We start from the raw sequence: 18,187 nt of genomic DNA, 5'->3' as shown, positions 1-18,187 counted from the left end.
AGCGGAGGCTTCAACCCCCTGCAGTCATCTTAGGGGTCAGAAACATGCAAGCATTGCCTAACGTTTTAGAGCTCTTGGGATTCCTTTTAGTGAAAAATCAAGTGCTGTAGTGACATTCTTTCTGATGATAAACAAGTCCCTGAAGGTGCTGGGAAGCAAACAAAATGGAGGGGAACATGTAGTTTAATAAAAAAGGCAGTGGCAGAAAGTCTTGGTTTTGTAAAGTTTTGTCCCAGATTAGGTAACCAAACACGCATAGAAATTTCTCATACTGGCTTCAATAATCAAATGACAGACTTCAAAAAGTAAAAAAGTTTTAAAAAGGGAGAGAGAGACACCTAATGGGTCCGTCTGGGGGATGGACATGCTTGAAGCTCTGCCTCGGGTGGGGCAACGGCAATATACGTAACCTAAGCATTTGTACTCCGTTAATATGCTGAAATAAAAGTCAAAAAAAGGGGGGAGAGAATCCTAGGGGACTAGAGGGCACAGGCCCAACATTCCTTACCATCGTCAGTTGAAACAATGCCAAAGCTGTAAGGCCTATAGTGAAGTCCACGTAGATCAGGGGGTGGAAAAAGGGTTCTAGTCTTCAGTATTACAGTAGAATAACTATACTTAACAATTTATTGTATAGTTCAAGACAATAGGAGTGAAATGAAAATGCTCTCAACATAAGATTTAATGAAAAACCGAAATGATGGATAAACCAGTTTCTTTGATTTCATTAGTACACCTTCCTTGCTCGAATCAAAATATAACATGCACTTCATAAATATGTCCAACTCTTACATATCTACAATAAACAAACATAAAATAATTAATAAAAATAAAAAATAAGTACTACTTATGTACCTATAATAAATAAAAATGAAAGCACTTAAAAATTTGAAAATATTTATGTTTGAAAAAATAAGGAGAGGTCACAATTATTAATCTCAGATTTAAAAGAGAGAGTATCAGGGCAGGTCCAATGCATATTAAAAATAAAATAAAGGAATATTTTAAATAAATGTATTCACATTAATTGGATAATCTCTGTAGAAGGGAGATTCCTTGAACATACACTGTCCCCATACTCACACAAGAAGAAATAGACAATAATTTCAATAACTTACTTTTAATAAAGAAATTTAAACACAATTAATAATTTTCCCAAGCAGAAGCATCAAACCTAAATGGGTCATTGGAGAATTCTACCAACATACAATCAAGAATTTGTACCATTTTTTTTAGAATCTTTTCCAGAATGTAGAATCAAAGTCAATATTTCAAAATTCCTCTCGGAAGGCAGCAGCATCCTGGTATCAAAACCAAACATATTGCGGGAAAAAAAAAACAAAGAAAATGGACCAATATCTATCATAGACGTACATGAAAAAAATCCTCAAAAAGATATTAGCTGAATGAATCCAAGAACATACCAAAAAAAAAAAAAAATTGTATACCATAGCAAGTGGGATTTATTCCAGGAATATAAGGATGGTTCAACATTTGGAATTCAGTTATACACCCCCTCACCTAAACAGGTTACAGGAGAAAAGTCACATTGTCACAGATGGAGGAGAAGTATTTGAGAAAATCCAACACCTATTCATGTTAAAAACACTCAGCCAACTAGGGTTAGAGGTAGACATCCTCAACTTGTTAAAGAACACCTACAAAAACCCTACAGCTAACATTATACTTAACAGTGAGAGCCTAGGAGTTTTTCTGATAGGATCAGAAACAAGACAAAGGTGTCTCCTCTCACCACTCCTTTTCAACATAGTGCTGGAAATTCTTGCTAGTGCAATAAGATAAGGAAAGAAAATAAAAGGGTTATTTATGGGATGGAAGAAATAAAGTTGTCTTTGTTTGTAGATGATCTGATTCTCCATGCAGAAAACACAAAAAGAGTAAAAAAGAAAAAAATCCTGTAACTAATAGGTAATTATAGCGAGGTTACAGGATTAAAGAAAGGTGAATGATTTTCCTCTATACCAGCAATGAATAAGTGGAATTTTAAAAATTTCAAACACAATACTATCTATATGGGTATCCCCTGCCCCCACCCCCACAATGAAATAGGTATAAATCTTTTTAAAAAGTGTACAGAATCTACTGATGAAAAAACTAAAAAAGAACTAAATTGAGAGCTATTTTACATTCATTGCTAGGAAGACTCAATATTGTCAAGATTTAATTTCTTCTTAATTCAACCTGTAGATTCAATCCAATCCCAATAAACATCACAGCAAGTTATGACTTGGGGACAAAAGACAGCCCTTCTGCCTCCTTACACCCTCCATTCTGAAGATGTATGAGTAAAACTCTTTGAACTTTTTTGTTAGAGAGATGGTGCCTTCCATGTGAACACCTAGAGTTCCTGAGCATGGGTTTTCCCCAGAATACCAGGGAGAACACGGGATTGGGCTCCCGGTGCCGGATTGATGGCCAGGTCAGGCAGGCATAAATTGGACAAGGTTCAAACAAGAGCCACAAGGCTGCCTGCCAGTTTAAACAAATGTCTCATGTGAGAGACCTCGTGGCTGTGGGTTGGACAATTAGGCATAGGCCATCTGCCAGGTAAAATAAGTATCCCATAAAAGGCACACTGAAAACACCCTGATTGGCTCTTCTTCGTTTCCTTTAGGGCAGGGTTGCTAGCCAAGCCTGTACTGGAACTTCAGTTCAGCAGGGAGCTCTCAGAACAATGGATTATTTCTGCTGTACTTTCCCACCATTCTTGCTGTCAACCTACAATTGCTCTAAAAGTACAGGCTATTAAAAAAAAAAATACAAGGGGAAGAAAATATTTTCAGGTCCATATCTGATAAAGACTTAGCTTCCAGAATTCGTAAAGAAGTCTTACAAATCAACAACAAAATGAGTCTGAGTTTCAAATGGACAAGGTCACTTGAATAGATACTTCTTCAAAGTGGAATGCATTCATGGAATGCAGCAAAATCAGTGAATGAGGGAAGTTCACAGCCATAAATGCATACATAAAGAGAAAAGAAAGATTTCAAATAATCTAATGTTACATGTCAGGGAACTAGCAAAAGAAGAACAAAGCACAAAGTGATTACAAGGAAGGACGTAATAAAGATCAGACAGAGAAAGGGCAAATATAAAATAGAAAAACCACAGAACAGATCAATGAAACTAACAGCTGGTTATTGTTACGCTTCATCTTAGCCAAAAGGCCAAGAAGCAATCAGCTGGTTGTTTTTAAAGATAAAAAAACTGACAAATCTTTAGCTCAAGATAAAGAGCTAGAAGACTAAAATAAATTCAAAAACAAAAACAAAAGAAATACACTGACAACACAGGAATACAAAAGATCATAGGAAATACTATGAAGAAATATATGCCTATAAATTAGATATTCTAAAAGAAATGGAAGCTACCAAACTGAATCTTGAATAAATGAAACATTTGAGCGGGCCAATAAAAAATAAGAAGCTGGAATCAGTAGTAATATCTTCCATTGAAGAGATGCCAAGTACCTGGTGGTGTCACAGTGGAATTCTACTCAACGTTTAAAAATGAATGAATACCAATCCTTCTCAAAATCATCCCAAAATTCAAGGGAGGAGATACTTACAGACTCGTTTTACAAGGCCAGAATTTTCCTAATATCAAAGCGAAACATGGTCACTGCGAGAAAATAAAATTACAGGCCAATGTCCCTGAGAAAACATAGATACATAGAAAACATAGAAATTGTTAACAAAGTTCTAGCAAGTCAACAACACATTAAAGAATAATACACTGTCATCACATGGAATTGAACTAAGGACTGCAGGGATGGTTAACATATGCAACATATGCAAGTCTACAATTGTGACACACCACATTAGCAGAATGAAGAAGAACAACAATATTGATTCTGATTCATGAACATGAAATATTTTAAAATTTATCTGTGTCTTCTTCAATTTCATTTGTCAAAGTTTTATAGTATTCAGTGTAGAGATACATCATTCGTTAAATTTATCTCTGGATAGTAGTATCTTATTTTTTTGAATCCATTGTAAATGTGATTGTTGATTTGAATTCTTTTTTCAGATAGTTCAGTATTAACACATAGAAACAAATAGGATTTTTTGTAAGTTGATTTTGTACCCTGCAGTTTTACTGATTTTTTTTTTTTTTATCCGTTCTAATAGCTTCTTGCTGACGTCTCGGGTTTTCTACATATAACATCGTCTGGAAGCAGGGACAATTTGATTCCTCCTTTCCCATTTGTTGCCTTTTTCTCTTGCCTGGTTGCTTGAGCTAGCACTTCCAGTGCGATCTAGATTAAGAAGTGGTGAAAATGAGCATCCTTGTCCTATTCCAAATCTTGGAGGAAATGTTTTCAACATTTCCTTGTTTATTATGATCTTATCTCTGACTTTGTCATACATGATTTTTATTGCGTTGTGGTAACTCCGACACATTAAAAGTATTATTTATCATGATAAAGGGGAATTTATTCCATGTATGCAAGAATGACTCACCATTCATAAGTCAATAAATGTGATACATCATTATTAACAAAATGAAAAACAAAACCTACATGTCAATAGATGCACGCAGAAAAAAATTTGAAAAATCTAACATCCTCTTAACACTTAAAAGAAACCCATACCTCTAAAAATATATGTACAGAAGAAATGTGCCTCAATACAAGAAAGGACATATATGAAGAGCCCACATCTAACATCATACTCCACTGTGAAAAGTTGAAAGCTTTTCCAGTAAGATCAGGGACAAGACAAGGGTATTCACTCTCACCATATCTGTTCTAGAAGTCCTAGCTGGAGAAACTGGACAAGAGAAAGGAAACAAGGCATCTAAATTAAAAACAAAACAAAACCAATAAAACCTTAAATTGTCTCTGGTTCCTAATGAACTGGTTTTATTTCTAAAATTCCCTAGTGACTCTACCAAAAACTCTGTTAGAACTGGTAAGTTCACTATAGTTGCAGGATACCAAATCAATTAAAGATCGGTAGCAGTTCTATGCAATAAAATTGTACTATCAAAAAAAAAAAAGATGCGCACTGTCTGGGGAATAGACACACTTGAAGTTCTGACTCAGGGCGATGGGGGTGGGGGGAGGGGATGGGTGTACACCTACATGATGAGTGCGATGTGCACTGTCTGGGGAATGGGCACACTTGAAGCTCAGACTTGGGGGAATGGGAGGGGCATGGGCAATATCTATAACCTGAACTTTTGTACCCCCATAATAAGCTGAAATAAAATAAAAAGGGAAAAAACAAATAAAAATAAAAACATGAAATTTTTAAAAATCAAAAAAAAAAGGAATTAAGACAACAGTTCCATGACAAATAGCATAAAAATTAATAAAAATAAAAGAGAAGTAAATTTAACTGAGGAGGTGAAAGATACCCACACTAGAAACTATAAATTATTGATGAGAAAAATCGAATGTACGTAAATAATTCAAAATGTGGCCCATATTATGAAGAATTAAAATTGTTAAAATTTCCATACTACAGACACAAACAAACACAATGCAATTCTTACCAAAATTATATTGGCATTTTTCACAGGAATAGAAAAAAACAACCTTAAAATGCCTATGGAACGCAAATGACCTTGAATAGCCAAAGCAAATGTGAACAAATAGAACAAGGCTGAGGCATCACACTGTCTGATTCCAAAGTAAACTACAAAGCTATGGTAATCAAAACAGCAATCAAAAGTGGCAAAAGCATACACATTGACCAACGAATTGGAAGAAAGTTAATAAACCCTCTTACTTTTGTTCAACTGATTGTCAACAGTGATTTCTAGACATACAGTGAAGAAAGAAAAGTATGTAATGAGTAATTTTGGGAAAAATGTATATCCACATGCAGAACAACGGGATTGAATCACACTATGATAAAAAAAAATCAGCTCACAGTTGATAGGCGTAAAGTATAAAATTACAAAAAAAAAGGTAGGAAAAAACCTTGACATCGGTCTGTGGTATTGTCACCAATGGCTAAAAGAGATAAATAAGATTGCATCAAACTGAAAAGCTTCTGCACCGCAGAGAGGGCAGGGGGGAACAGACAAAAAAAAACCCAGTGTGAAAATACAATCTATAGAGAGGAAGAAAATATTTGCCCACCCTACATCTGACAAGGATTGATATCCAGAATATACACGAAACTAAAATAATTCAATAGCAAGAAAACCAGTAATGTAATTAAAGAATGGGCAAAGACACTGAAAAGAAGAATGCCAGCAGCCAACAACAGGTTTATTTAAAAATGAAATGTTTCGTCTCAGTAATCATCCAGGAAATATCCTGAGCGATTATTTCACACATATTAGAATGGCTATTATGAAAAAGACAAAAGACAGCAAGTGTGGGCAAGGAGACAGAATTTTCATGCGTTGGTGGTGGAAATGTAAACTAGTACATTCGTATGGAAACCAGTATAGAGGTTCCTCAAGAAAACTAAAAAATAGCATTACTGTGTGATCACAAACCCCCCTGTGGGTGTGGTATATGGCCCTCAAAATTGAAATCAGTATCTGAAAGACATATATTCTCCCCATGTTTATTACAGCATTATTCATGATAGCCAAAAGATGGAATTGATCTGAGTGTCTTTCAAAGCAAATGTGGACTATATACTTGATACATATGTGGAACACTATTCATCACTAAAAGGCAGGAAAATCCTGTCATTTGCCACAACATGGATGAACTGAGAGGAGATTATTCTAAAAGACCGGCCCAGAAATTTCACTTATATGTAAAATCTAAAAATGTCAAACTTCTAGAAGTGGAGAGTAAGATGGTGGTTACCAGAATCTAAGGCTGATAGTAGTGAAGGGGCAGATGTCGACCAAAGGGGACAAAGTTTTAGACAGGAGGCATAAATCATTGAGCTGTATTGCACAGCATGATGACCACAGTTAATAATAATGTCTGTATATTTCAAAATTACTAAAAGGATAGATTTAAATAGTCTCGCTGTCAAAAGACGATAAGTATGTGAGGTGATCAATATGTTAATTAGCTCAATATAATCCTTGCATAAGGTATACCTATATCAAAACATCATATTGTTTCCATAAATATATGTAATTATTACTTGACAGTCAAAAATTAAATGAAAATGAAATCCATGTCTTAAATGTAAGACCTGCAAGTATAATATTTTTGGAATAAAACTTAAGGCAAGTGCTGCATGACATTAAATTTGTCAATGGTTGCCTAGATATGACATCAAAGGAACAAACTACAAAATAAAAAGTACAAACTTGGCTTTGTAAAAATTTTGAAGTTTTGCTCATCAAAGGGCCCTCTCAACATAGAAAAAGGCAATCCACAGAATGGGAGAAAATATTTGAAAATCATAAATCTGATAAAGGAGTAATATCCAGTATATCTGGAGAACTCCTTTCGCTAAGAAAGGACACAGCCTAAATTGGACATAGGCAAAAAACTTGAATAGCCATTTCTCCAGAGAAGAAATACAAATGGCCAACAGTGCATATAAAGACATTCCACATCTTTGCAATTGTGAATTGTGTTGCTATAAACATTCGGGTGCAGGTGTCTTTTTTATAGAATGACTTTTGTTCTTTTGGGTAGATACCCAATAATGCGATTGCTGGATTGAGTGGTAGGTCTACTTGAATCTGTTTAAGGTATCTCCATATTGCTTTCTACAGCGGTTGCACTAGTTTCCAGTCTCACCAGCAGTGTGTGAGTGTTCCTGTGTCTCCGCATCCACGCCAACATATATTGTTTTGGGACTTTTTGATAAAGGGCATTCTCACTGGAGTTAAGTGACATCTCATTGTGGTTTTGATTTGCATTTCCCTGATGATTAGAGATGTCAAACATTTTTTCATATGTTTGTTAGCCATTCTTATATCTTCTTTTGAAAAATTTCTATTCCTATCCTTTGCCCACGTTTTGATAGGGTTGTTTGATTTTTTCTTACTGATTTTCCTGAGTTCTAAATGGATTCTTGCTAACTCAGCTATAAGAAATAATGGTGATATGGCATCTCTTTTGTTCTCCTGGAGAGAGTTGGAACCCATTCTATTAAGTGAAGCATCCCGAGAATGGAAAAATAAGCACCACATGTACTCACCAGCAAATTAGTTTCCCTGATCATCACCTAAGTGCACATTTGGGAATAACACCAATTGGGTATCAGACAGAGGTGGGGGGTGGGGCGAGGGGATAGGTGTATACCTACATGATGAGTGTGATGTGCACTGTCTGGGGAATGGACACATTTGAAGTTCTGACTCGGGGGGATGGGAGGGGCATGGGCAATATATATAACCTGAACTTTTGTACCCTCATGATAAGCTGAAAATAAAAAAAAAGATATTCCACATTACTATTCACTAGAACTTTGCAAATCAAAACCACAATGAGATTCCCACTTTTATGGCCATTATGATGGTTATTATTTTGTTTTAGTTTATTTTTGTTTCTTTGTTTTATTCTTTATTCTGTTGTGTATATTTGAGGCTTACAACATGACATTATGGGATACATATAGATAGTAAAAATGGTTAGTCCATGAAACAAATTAACATATCTCACATAGTTATTTTTGTGACAAAAGCAGCTAAATCTACTTATTTAACAAAAAATCCCTAACAGGATATGATTTTATTAACTATAGTCTGTATGTTGTACATAAGATCTCTAGTCTTGTTTATTCTACATATCTACTAATTTCTCTCCTTTGCTCTACATCTCCCCCTCTTCTTTTCTCACTTACTCACCATTGGTAAACACTACTTTATTCTCTCTGTGCATATTTGACATTTTATTTTTTGCTTTCTTTTTCTTTTTTTTTTTCAGATTTCACATGTGAGATCATAACGATATTTTCTTTCTGTTCTGTTCTATTTCACTTATCATAATGTCCTTTAGTCCATCCTTGTTATACAAATGATAGAATCTTCTTCTCTTTTAAGGCATGTATGCATTTATATATATATGCAACATTTTCTTTATCCCTTCATTTGTTGATGACCACATAGGTTGCTTCCATATTTTGGCTATTGTGAATAATGCTGGAGTAAACATGGAAGTGTAGATGTCTTTATGAAGTGGTGATTTTTGTCTCTTTTGTGTATACACGCAACCACGGGGTTGCTGGGTTATATGGTACTTCTACTTTTAATTTCTTTAGGAATATCCATACTGTTTTTCAAAATAGTTAAACCAATCTACATTGCCACCAACAGTATAAGAGAATTCCTTTTTTGACACACCCTCACCAACATTTTTTATCTATTCTGGGTTTCTCATCGTGGTTTTGAGTTTTCCTGATGATTAGTAATGTTGAGCACCTTTTCATATATGGGTGAGGCAATTTCTTTAATGTATATCTTGGAGAAATGACTGTTCTGGTCCTTTTTTAAAATCAGTTATTTGTTTTCTACTCTTGAGTTATAAGAGATTTTCATACATTTTGAATATTAAGCCCATAACAGATACGTGGCTGGAAAATATTTCTTGCCAGTTGTTACTCTGCCTTTCCATTTTTTCCTTTTTCTACAGAAGGCTTTTAGTGGGATGTAGTCCATTTATTCATTTTTGCTTTTGTAGCCTGAGCTTTTGGCAGGATAGCAAAGTAATTATTGCCATAGCCAATGTCCAGGAGCTCTTCTCCTGTGTTCTTTTCTGGGAGTTTTAGGGTTTAGGTCTTTTATTCACTTTGCGTTTATTTTTGAGTATGCTACAGGGTAAATGTCAATTTTTTTTTTCATGGAGAAATCCAGTTTTCCCAGTGCTTATCAAAAATTAGTTGACCACAAATGCTTGGATTTCACTTTTGGCTTTCTAGTCTGTTCCATTGATTTGTTTCTATTTTCATGCAAGCGGCATACTGGTTTGAATATAATAACTTGGTAATGCAGTTGTAGATTAGGATGTGTGATTGATGTCTTCAATTTTTTATTTCCATTATTGTTCTATATATTTAAGGTTATTTGTGGTTCCATACAAATTTTAGGATGTTTTACTATTTCTATGAAAAATGCCATTGAAATTTTGATAGTAATTGCATTGAGTCTGTATATTGCTTTTGGTAGTATGGGCATTTTAACAATGTTAATTCTTCTGATCCATGGGCATCAGATATCTTTCCATTTAGTGTGTCTTATTCAATTTCTTTCAACCATGTTGTATAATTTTCAATGTGAATATCTTTTATCTCCTTGGTTAAATTTAGTTATTACTTTTTGATGCTATGATAAATGGAATGGTTTTATTTGTTTTTTAACTAGATCATTATTTGTGCATGGAAATGGTACAAAATTGTGTATGCTGATTTTGTATCTTGCAACATTACTGCATTTATTAGTTCTAACAGTTTTCTTTTTTGTTGGGTCTGGGGCTTTTTACATTTAGGATCATGTCACTGGCAAACAGAGACAATTTTACTTCCTGCTTTCTGGTTTGGATAACTACTAGTTCTTTTTTCTTGTCTGTTTGCTTTTTCTAGTGTTTCCAGTACAATTTTGAATAGAAGTTGAGAAAGTGGGCATCTCCGCCTTATGTTATATCCTAGTGGAAAATATTTCAGTTGTTCCCTGTTGATTAAAATGTTTCCATGCGTTTTTCACCGATGGCCTTTATTATCTTACGGAACTTCTCTCTATACCTAAACTGCTAAGAGTTTTTATTAAAAGAAAAAGAAAAAAGACTCTGAAATTTGTTAAATGCTTTTTTTCTGTACCAATTGAGAACAACTTTAAAAATAAATTTGACTGATGCATAATAATTGTACATATTTACGGGGTATAATGCTGATTCTTGACACATATATGCAGAGTATAATGATCAATTCAGGGGAATTAATATATAAATCACCTCAAACCTTGTGTGTGTGTGTGTGTGTATGGAAACACACAAAACCCTCTCATTTAGCTATTTTGAGGCATGCAGGATCTTATTATTGACTGTAGTCACTCTACTATGCAATAAGACACCAGAAATTATTCTTCCTTTGTAATGGTAATCTTGCACCCACTGACCATCCTCTCCCCATCCATACCTTTCCCTTTCCTCTCTAGTCCTTTGTAACCACTGTTGTATTTCCTACTCCTATGAGACCAACTCTTTTAGCTTCCACATAGGAGTGAGAACATGTGGCATATGTCTTTCTGTGTCTGGCTTATTTCACTTAACATGATGCACTCCAGTTTCATCCAGCCTGTCACAAATGAGAGGATTTTATTCTGTTTTGTGGCTGAATACTATTTCATTGTGTGTGTGTGTCTACCATATTTTGTTTATCCATTCGTCTATTGATGGACACTTAATGTTATTCTATATCTTGGCTATTGTAAATGCTACTGCAATATACATAGCAGCAAATATTGCTTTAAGGATGAAATTAGAGGAACATACTAATGTCAATTCCATTGGCAATATGCTAAGTAGTGGGATTGCTAAGTCAAATGATAGTTCTATTTTTAATGTTTTGGGGACACTCCTCGATGATTTTCATAATGGCCATACTAATTTGTATTCCCAACAACAGTGTGTTAGTGTTGCCTTTTCTCTACAACCTTGCCAACACTTACCTTTTTAAAATTTTTAGTATTAGCCATTCTAGCTGGAGTGATAGAGGTGATATCTCACTGTGCCTTTCATTTGTATTTTCCTGATAATTAATGGTGTTATTTTTTTTTCTTTTTTGGGGTTCTTTTTTTAGTTAAATAACATTTATTGAACAACATGAGGCATCAAAAATTGACAATACTTATGTTTTGAAACCACACATAAGATTTTCAATTCGTATAATAAAGAACAAAGGGTTGGGCTAACAGCCATATTAATTATATTAAAATAAGAGAAGTAAATACATGTGAAAAAAGGTAGACAATATTCAATTGATGACACAGTCTGCAGCAATATGGGTTGATTAGTAAAACATTTTGAAAGGAAGATTGTCACTATTATACTAAAAACACAATATCCTTTGATATCCTGAAAATGGCATAGTGTGCTACTTGGATAAGGTCTATTCCGAAAAAAAAAAAAAAAAAAAAATTAAATCAAATTTGCTGAGTTTTCAGAAGCAAGACTTTTCCCTGAAGAGTGTTTTTATATACCTGTTGGACATTTGCCTGTCTTCTGAGACATTCTGCTAAGGAATTATGCTCATTTTAAAATAAGATTCTTTATTTTTGTTTGCTATTGAGTTATTCGTGCTTGTGTTAATTCTGGACATTAACTACTTGTCAGATGTATGGTGTGCAAATATTTTCTCCCATTCTGAAGTTTATTACTTTATTCTGTTATTTTCCTTGCTTTTTGATTTGATATAACCTCATTTGTCTACCTTTGCTTTTGTTGCTTGTGCTTTTGATGTTTTATCCAAAAAACAATTTGCTCAGGACAATGTTATGACTTTTTCACCTATGTTTTCTTATAGTGATTTTATGTTTTTGCATCTTACATTTAAATGTTTAATTCATTTTGAGTTGATTTTTGTACACAGTGAAATATAAGGGTCCAGTTTCATTCTTCCGCATGTGAATATCCAATTTTTCTAGCACCATTTACTAAAGTGACTGTCGTTCTCCCAGTGTGTGTTTCTTGAAGTTTTGACAAAAATCTGCTGATTGTAGCTGTGTGGGTTTATATCCTGGCTGTCTATTCTGTTCATAGTCTGTTATTTCTAGACCATGCTATCTATTTTCCTTACTGTAGCTTTGAAGTAGATTTTGAAGTCAGATAGTTTGATGCCCCCAGTTTTGTTCCCCCAAGATTGCTTTAGCTTTTCAGTGTCTTTTGTGGTTCATATTTGCGTTAAAATTGTTTTTATTTATTTATGTTAATAATGTCATTGGTATTTTGCAAAGTATTGCATTGAATCTATAATTCACTTTGGGGAGGGTGGACATTTTAGCAGTATTAGATATTTCTATTAACCAACATGAAATATCTACTTTCAACTCTTTGTTAAATTTATTTCTAGAGATCTTATGTTTTGTAGCTATTGTAAATGGGATTATTTTCTTTTTAATTCTTTTTTGAATAGTTCACTATCAGTGTATAGAAACTCTACTGATATTTGTATGTTGATTTGGTATCCTACAACATTACTGAATTTAATTAACTGTTATTAATTATAACAGGTTTTTATGGTAATCTTAAGAGTTTTCTATATGTAATATCATATCTGCAAATAGGAATAAGTTGACTTTCCTGTACACTATTTGGATGCCTGTTATTTCCTTCTTTTACCTAATCGGTTTGGATAGCAGTATCAGAGCTATGTAGAATAAAAATGGTGAAAGTAGAAATTCTTGTTTTATTTCACATTTTAAAGAAAATGCTTTCAACATTTCCTTGTATGTTATGATGCTACCTCTCTGCTTGTCATATATGACCTTTACTGTGTTGCTGGTGTAGCTTCTATACTTAATTTGTTGAAAGTTTTATCATAAAGGGATGCTGTATTTTGTCAAATGCTTTATCTTCATCTAGTCAAATATTGCATTTTCTTTTTTACTGTTAATTTTAAGTAACACATTTCTTTATTTGCATGTGTGAAGTCATTCTTGCATCCCTGGGATGAATCCCACTTGGTCATAGTGAATTATCTCTTTAACATGATTTTGAATTGCTTGCTTTTCTTTTTCTTTTGTCTTTTCTTTGGTTTGTTTGTTTTTTGTTTGTTTGTTTTTGAGACAGAGACTCACTCTGTCATCCAGGTTGAAATGGGGGTCTTACTACGTTGCCCAGGCTGGTCTTGAACTCCTGCCCCCAAGCAATCCTCACACCTCAGGCTTCCAAAGTGCCGCAATCACAGGCTTGAGTCATCGTTCCCAGCCCTGCTATTATTTTGTTGAGAATTTTTGAATCTGTGTTAATCAGAGATACTGACCTGCAGTTTTGTTATTTGATGATGTTTGTGTTTGGCTTTTGTATTACAGTAACGCTAGCATTGTAGAATGAGTTTGGAAATATTCTTTATTGTTTAATTATCTGGAATTAGTTCTTTTAAGTTTAGTAGAATTCAGCAGTGAAGACGATAGGTGCTGTTTTTCTTTGATGAAAGATGTTTTATTCCTGTTCAATATCCTCACTTGTTACTACTGATCCGATCAGATTATTTTATTTCTCCATATGTCAATCTTGATAGGTTTTATTTGTCCAGGAATTTATTCATGTTTTCTAGCTTATCAAATTTCTTGGAGTTAATTGTTGATAAGAGCCATTCATGAACTTTTGTATTCCTGTGGTAACATTTGAAATGTCTCCTCTCTTACTTGTGATTTTACTTGAGTCATCTCTCATTTAGTAGTTATTCTAATTAATGTGCTGACGATTTTATCTTCCAAAATAAAAAAATCACTTTTTGTTTTGTTGAATTTTTTTTACTGTGTTCTGTATATTTCTGCTATATTCTGTATTACTCCTTTTCTTCTACCAATTTTTAGCTTACTTTGTTCTTGTGTTCCTAGTTTATGGAGGTGCGAGGTTAGATTGCTTATTTGAAATCTGTTTTTGTGATGTAGGTGTTTATTGCTATAAACTTTCCTCTAAGGACTGTTTTTGCTGTACCACATAGGATAATGCCATTTTTTAAATTATCCTTGATCTAATAAAAGTTTTAAATTTCTTTTTTTAATTCTTAATTGGTCCATTGATTATTTAGGAGCATATTATTTAATTCCCATGTACTTGTAAAGTTTCTGCACTTTTTCCTGTTCCTGATTTCTAGTTTCATATTATTGTGATCCAAAGAAATACTTGGCCGGGCACGGTGGCTCACGCCTGTAATCCTAGCTCTGGGAGGCCGGGGCGAGTGGATCGCTCGAGGTCAGGAGTTCGAGACCAGCCTGAGCAAGAGTGAGACCTCGTCTCTACTAAAAATAGAAAGAAATTATCTGGCCAACTAAAAATATATATACAAAAAAATTAGCCGGGCATGGTGGCTCATGCCTGTAGTCCCAGCTACTCGGGAGGCTGAGGCAGTAGGATCGCTTAAGCCCAGGAGTTTGAGGTTGCTGTGAGCTAGGCTGATGCCACGGCACTCACTCTAGCCCGGGTAACAAAGTGAGACTCTGTCTCAAAAAAAAAAAAAAAAAGAAATACTTGATGTGATCTTTACCTTTTAAAATGTGCTAAGAGGGTTTTGTGGTCTAACATATGATATATCTAGGAGAATGTTCTGTGTGTAGTTGAGAAAAATATCTATTCTCCAGTTGAATGGAATGCCCATAAATGGCTGTCAAGTCCATTATGTTTAGAATGTAGTTTAAATTTAATGTTTCCTTGTTGATAATCTGCCTATATTATCTGTCCTTTGTTGACAGTGTGGTGTTGCAGTCCCCTACTAATATGCTATAGCAGTTTATCTGTTCCTCTAAGTCTAGTTATATTTGCTTTACATTAACAGATTTGGGTGTTCTGCTGTGTTGGGTGCACATATGTTTAGAATTGCTATAAGCTCTTGCTGAATTTATCTTTAAATTATTTTGTAAAGACCTCCTTTGTTTTGTTTTATAGTTCCTGACTTAAAGTTTATTTTATCTAATGTAAGTGTAGCAACTCCTACTTCTTTCTGATTTGTGTTTGCTTGGAATAGCTTTCTTCCTTCCCTTTACTTTTAGTTTATATATGTCCTTACAGGTGAAGTGAGTCTCTTGTAGCCAGCATATCATTGAGTCTTCATCTTTATTCATTCAGCCACCCTATGTCTTTTAATTGGGCAATTCAATCATTTACAATGAAGGTTATGATTGTTAGATAAGAATTTCCCTGACCGTTTTGTTAATTTTCCCCCCTTTTTACATGATTGGTTCCTCTCTTTTTCTCTTGTTGTTTACTTTGTGATTTTGATGGCTTTCTATGGTGTTAAGTTTTGATTTCTTTCTCTTTGTTGTTTGTATGTCTGCTGAAATTTCTTTCTATGTGGTTATCCTGGAACTAACATAAATAATCTTGCAGTTATAGTAGACCATTTTATGCTAACAACAATTTACTTTTGGTTGCATTAAAATACACTAACAAGTTCTCTTTTTGTTTTCTTAATTTCTGTCTTTATTTATTGTGTGTTTCTTAGCAACTGACTGCAGCTGTGGTTATTTTGACTAAAGTCAAAGACTTTTAACCTTCACATTAGATATTTGAAAGACTAACATAGCACCATCACTGTACAGGAGTATTCTGAGTTTGATTATGATATTAAGGCTGCTAGTGAGTTTTATCGTTTCACGTTTTCATGATATTACTAATTATCCTTCTGCTTTCAGTTGTAGCATTTACTTTAGCACTTTTTGTAAAACCAGTCTGCTGGTGAAAAATTCCCTCAGCTTTTTAGTGTCTGAGAGAAACTTAGTTTATCCTTCATTTCTGAAGGCTAGCCTTGCTGAGGGTAGTGTTCCCGGCTGGTGGGGTTATTTTCTTCTGGCATATTGAATATATCATCCCCTTCTCTCCTGGTCTGTGAGGAGAGGCCAGGTAGTCTAATGCGTATGTGTGAGTTGGTGCTTTTTTAATTTTGTCTTTGTCTTGACTTTTCATAGCTTGGTTATAATGTGCCTTTTAGAGAAACTTTTTGGGTTGAAACTATTTAGGGGGTTGAGCTTCCTAGTGTCTGTCCATATTTTTCTTAAGCCTTCAGTAGTTTTCAGCAATTATTTTGGTAAATATTAAATATGTCTTCTGTAACTTTCTTCATCTCTTCTTCCTCTGGAACTTTAAAATTGTGAACTCTTGTTTGCTTAATAGTGTCCCATGTGTCTTGTAGGCTTTCTTCATTTTTTTTTTATTCTTATACTTTTCCCCGGTTGGGTTATTTTTAACAACCTGTCTTTAAGTTCAGAAATTTTTTCTCCTGCTTCATGTAGTGTGATATTGAAGTCCTTGGTTGTATTTTTTATTTTACTTGTTGAATTTTTAGTTGAAAGATTTTTTTTTTATTCTTTTTAAATGGTATCTATCTCTGTTGAATTTCTCTTCTTGGTCATCAATTCTTTTCCTGATTTTGTTGGATTATTTATCTGTATTCTGTGACATCTCACGGAGTTTTCTTTACTTTTCTCTTCTTTTCTTTTCTTTCTTTCCTTTTCTTTTCTTTCTTTCTTTCTTTTTTTTTCTTTGAGGCAGAGTCTGAACTCTGTTGCCCAGGCTAGAGTGCTTTGTTATCAGCCTAGCTCACAGCAACCTCCAACTGCTGGGCTCAAGCGATCCTCCTGCCTCAGCCTCCCGAGTAGCTGGGACTACAGGCATGTGCCACCATGCCTGGCTGAGTTTTTCTATATATATTTTTAGATGTCCAGCTAATTTCTTTCTATTTTTTTAGTAGATATGGGGTCTTGCTCTTGCTCAGGCTGGTCTCAAACTCCTGAGCTCAAATGATCCACCTGCCTCGGCCTCCCAGAGTGCTAGAATTACAGGCAAGAGCCACCGCACCCGGCCCTGACTGAGTTTTCTTAAGATTATGATTTGAATTTCTTATCAGGCTTTTTGTGAATTTCCTTTTGTTTGAGATCTGTTGCTGGAGAGTTATTGTGGTCCTTTTGAGAAACTGTTTCTTTGTTTTTTTGTTTTTTTTTTTTTTTGTTCATCTTCCTGTGTCCTTACTTTTACATGCACACAGCTGGTGGAACAGTCACTGGTTCTAACTTTATGGAGTAGTTTTTTGTGGAAAAAGTTTTGTTTTGTTTTTTTTTATTTTCATGAAAAAAGAAGTTTTCCTTAAGTGGGCCCTAGGGTGTCAGTTGTGTAGAGTGTGTTAGCTTTGGTTACGGGTGGGTGCAACAGTGTAGCTTACATTCATTTTCTTTAGCTGTAACCCAGGCTGTTGATGTCTGCAAGCACCTCTGTTGCCCAGGCTGCAAGGAGTTTCTGGCAGTGATTGCACAGCTTTGTTGGGGACATGGTGTTGGGTTGGTTCTTAGGTCAAAATGTGTGCATACATGGTGGGTCGGCTTGCTCAGGGGCAGGCTTCTGGGAGCAGGGCTGCCAGGCTGGTTTCTAGGTAGTAGTGGGGTGGTGCACATTAAAAAAATGAGTCAGTTTAGGAGCAGGGCTGCCATTAGGTAGAGCTACCATTCTCAGTGGTATGCATACACTGCAGCCAAGCTGATTTAGGGACAGGCTTGCTGGGGCCAGTGTGTCAGGCTGCTTCTCAAGCCAGGGATGTACATACCTGGCAGCTGGGAGGACTCACCAGGGGTATGTCTG

Source organism: Lemur catta, chromosome Y, assembly GCF_020740605.2.
Source record: "Lemur catta isolate mLemCat1 chromosome Y, mLemCat1.pri, whole genome shotgun sequence".
NCBI classification, from domain to species: Eukaryota; Metazoa; Chordata; class Mammalia; order Primates; family Lemuridae; genus Lemur; species Lemur catta.
Note: the sequence above shows the minus strand (reverse complement) of the source record.